Source organism: Anarrhichthys ocellatus, unplaced genomic scaffold (assembly GCF_004355925.1).
Source record: "Anarrhichthys ocellatus isolate YVR2014 unplaced genomic scaffold, GSC_Weel_1.0 scaffold26, whole genome shotgun sequence".
Classification (NCBI taxonomy): Eukaryota; Metazoa; Chordata; class Actinopteri; order Perciformes; family Anarhichadidae; genus Anarrhichthys; species Anarrhichthys ocellatus.
In genome coordinates, this window is record NW_022280056.1 from 1,703,977 (window position 1) to 1,708,055 (window position 4,079).

The window sequence follows — 4,079 nt, forward strand, 5'->3', positions numbered from 1 at the left end:
GGTCGAAAGCCTTCTCCAAGTCCACAAAGCACATGTAGACTGGTTGGGCAAACTCCAGAACCCCTCCAGTAGTCTTGCGAGGGTAAAGAGCTGGTCCACTGTTCCACGGCCGGGACGGAATCCACATTGCTCCTCTTGTATCTGAGGTTCGACAAACAGTCGGAGCCTCCTTTCCAGCACCCTGGCATAAGCCTTCCCCGGGAGGCTGAGTAGTGCGATACCCCGGTAATTTGAGCACACTCTCCGGTCCCCCTTTTTGAAAATGGGAACCACCACCCCAGTCTGCCAGTCCATGGGCACTGATCCCGACCCCCATGCGACATTGAAGAGGCGTGTCAGCCAGGACAGCCCAACTATGTCCAGCGCTTTCAGCATCTCAGGGCGGATCTCATCCACCCCTGGCGCCTTGCCACCAAGGAGCTTTTTGCCTACCTCATCGGCCTCTGCCAGGGATATGGGTGAGCCTCCCCCTAGATCTTCAGGTGCTGCCTCCTCTGCAGAGGACATGTTGGTCGGGTTTAGGAGTTCCTCAAAGTGCTCTTTCCACCGCCCGACGATGTCCCCTGTCCGGGTCAACAGTTCCCCCCCCCCTGCTGAGAACAGCCCGGGGTAAGCCCTGCTTTCCCTTCCTGAGCCGTCGAATGGTTTGCCAGAACCTCCTTGAGGCCAACCGAAAGTCCTTCTCCATGGCCTCCCCGAACTCCTCCCATGCCCGAGTTTTAGCATTCGCGACCACCGCAGCTGCAGCCCTTCTGGCCTGCCGGTACCTGTCAGCTGCTTCGGGAGACCCCTGGGCCAACCAGGCCTTGAAGGTCTTCTTCTTCAGCTTGACGGCTTCCCTCACCTCTGGTGTCCACCACCGGGTTCTCGGGTTGCCGCCACGACAGGCACCAATGACCTTCCGGCCACAGCTCCTAGCGGCCGCGTCCACAATAGAGGCTTTGAACATGGTCCATTCGGATTCCATGTCCCCAACCTCCCTCGGGATGTGAGAGAAGTTCTTCCGAAGGTGGGAGTTAAAGACCTCCCGGACAGGGTCCTCCGCCAGACGTTCCCAGTTCACCCTCACTACACGTTTGGGCTTGCCGGGTCTTTCCAACCGGTTCCCCTGCCATCTGATCCAACTCACCACCAGGTGGTGATCAGTTGACAGCTCTGCTCCTCTCTTCACCCGAGTGTCCAAGACATACGGCCGCAAATCAAATGATACGATTACAAAGTCAATCATTGATCTCCGGCCTAAGGTGTTCTGGTACCGGAAAAGGACAAAGTCCAACCTCTCTCCAGGAGCTTGGTTCCAGAGCCAGCGCTGTGTGGAGGTGAGTCCAACTATATCTAGCTGGTATCGCTCCACCTCCTGCACCAGCTCTGGCTCTTTCCCCGCTAGCGAGGTGACGTTCCACGTCCCTAGAGCTAGTCTATGCTGCCGGCGATCGGCTCGCCCAGGCCTCCCGCCTGACCCGCCGCCCGGTCTGCATTGCACCCGACCCCGATGCTTGTCCCTGCGGGTGGTGGGTCCACAGGGTGGCTGCTCCATGCTGTTTATTCGGGCTGAGCCCGACCGGGCCCCATGGGCGAAGGCCCGGCCACCAGACGCTCGCCGACGAGCTCCCCTCCTGGGTCTGGCTCCGGGAGGGTGCCCGGGTTTCTCTGGTCCGGGCGAGGTGGCTAAAGTCCGTGGGCTGCTTATCATTAGGGTCGTTTGAACCGCTCTTAGTCTGGGCTCTCCCCCGAGACCTGTTTGCCTTGGGAGACCCTACCAGGGGCTAATGCCCCGGACAACATAGCTCCCAGGATCACTGAGCCACTCAAACTCCTCCACCACGTTAAGGTGGCGATTCGCGGACTCACTATAGCCGATATAGAGCAACTTCCGTCCTACAGATTCAACTCAGAGAATCATCTATCTGATGGAACGGAGGAAACACACACACACACATACATACATACACACACATACATACATATATATATATATATACACATACATACATACATACATACATACACAGTATATACACATATACACACACACACACACACACACACACAATAGCAGCCTAATGACTCATTGATGGCCTGGGATTTAAGGCCATATATTAGTAGATGTACAGTAAGCTTCATCTCAAATAGACTGCTGGTTATAAACATCATTATGATTAATTTAGCACACTCATAGGAGATCCCACTAATGGCAGATGTCATATGAACACAATATGGGTTATTATTAATGCAAAGGGCTAAAGTCGAAAACAACGTGAAACGTGAAGCAGCACCTCTGAATAAACTCAGAACTTTCTTTTCACCAGCACCAGAGAGAAGCTGATCCCGTGAGAAACATCTTCAAGGTGTTCTTTTCCAAATATAAACGCGTCGTTAAAACTACTCGAGCAGAACTAAGAAAAAAAAAAAAAAGGCTTCCGTGGTTCGGGTTTGTTATTGCGGACTTCGTGTGTCTCCATCACACTTGACTGCACCGATCAAAGCGTGGATAGCTGTCACGGCTTCACCATTATTCTGCCATGTCTGCGGCTATTGTTGGCGCAGATACTCTCCCTCTAGTAGTGTAAAGTCACGTTTCTACCACTACAAGGAGGGAATCACAGGCAACCGCGTCTCATTAGTGGGTCCAGATAGTAAAGGAAAAGAGAGGAAAACTCACCAGAAACGTATAGATTTGGCTCGGTGACAAACCTACGGTGGCATTGGGTCTGGATGTAACGTTTGCATTTCCACTGGCATTTCTCAGTCGTTTCATTTCACAAACACGCATCCTAAAATACTCGCTTCGGCAACTCCACGCGCTCTTAACGCCTAAACACCAGCAAAAAGGAACCGCGTTACTGCGTTACGGTGAAGACTGACTTCATCTCTCAACTTTTCGATGAGGCTTGTTCTGAAAGGGGGCTGTCCGCTGCACACTTTACTACTGCTGGAGTGCTGCTGAGCCCTACAGTGTGTACACACGTGACCCTCCCCCACTGTCTCCCCGCTCCGCTCCTCTGCTGCTGCTGCATACGGTTCTCTGATTGGACGAGGGGGGCAGGGAGGTGGGGCGCGAGGGAGACGCACACACACACACACACACACACACACACTGGTTTACACAAGTTCACTAAAAATATTGAGCAATGTATTACTATTATTCATGTCATTTCCTAAGTGGTGAGTTTGAATGGTGCCGCGCAGTGGCGTTTAAAATATGGTTCGTTTTTAGTGTTTTTGTTTTGTCCGTTATTTTGAATTCCCCCCCCTGGACCCAACCTTATCCTAACCCTCCCAAACCTTAAAGGATGGGTCCACAATTGTCCAAGTATGTCTTAAAACAATAGTCAGATGCCCATATGAACATTGCAGCAGCCTAATCATTTAGATTTTTCATACTGAAGAGTTCCCTTCAAAAATCAAATCACAAGTCAATTTCAATGTAAGTGAACGGGGACAAAGTCTTCACCCTTTGTTTTGTGTAAAAATGCATTCACACACATGAGGCTTCAGCAGACTGGGTCGGACAAATTTCATCTGACATTTATTTTGTTGTCTTTTTAGTAAAACAAATATCCCTCTTAGTGTCCCTCCACCCAAAGCCTGCTGAAGCCTCATATGAACTGTATAAACTGTAGAATGTACTTTTGCACAAGAGGACTGTGGATTTTGCCCCTCATCACTACATTGAAAGTGCATTATAAAAAGTATCAGAATAGGGGGAATGATTCCATTAAACAAATCCTGTTACAATGTTCTCATGGGCACCTGACTATTGTTTACAGACAGAATGCTTTAACCCATAACCTAATCAGTCAATGCCTAGCCATGACCTGGTGTTGAGACTGGAAACAGCCCTGCATTAAAACAACACCAGGGAGGGTTTGTGTTGTTTCAGGTTCTGGTGAGATATGAAATATGATCCAGGAGGGTCAATTTGAGTAAAAGGATGAGTTTGAAGGATTATGAGTCAGACAGTTTCCATTCTTGGATTAAACTAAATGTCATCCTGCAGAGAACAGAAATTCAGACAAATCTCTGTTGATGTCCTAAAGGTTATAACTGCTGTCCCGTTTGTGCTGTCTCTGTCTAGA

The 4,079-nt window shown here is 50.2% G+C and overlaps 1 protein-coding gene across 1 annotated transcript in view; it reads right to left on the reverse strand.

Moving 5' to 3' along the window:
- The window catches only part of gpr146 (G protein-coupled receptor 146), a 17,219-nt gene extending 14,292 nt beyond the window's left edge, over positions 1–2,927 (reverse strand). The window contains exon 1 of the mRNA XM_031862371.1: positions 2,663–2,927. The gene's annotated coding sequence lies outside the window, so the exon portion shown is untranslated. The remainder of the gene's footprint in view (positions 1–2,662) is intronic.
- Between the last annotated feature and the right edge of the window lie 1,152 nt (positions 2,928–4,079).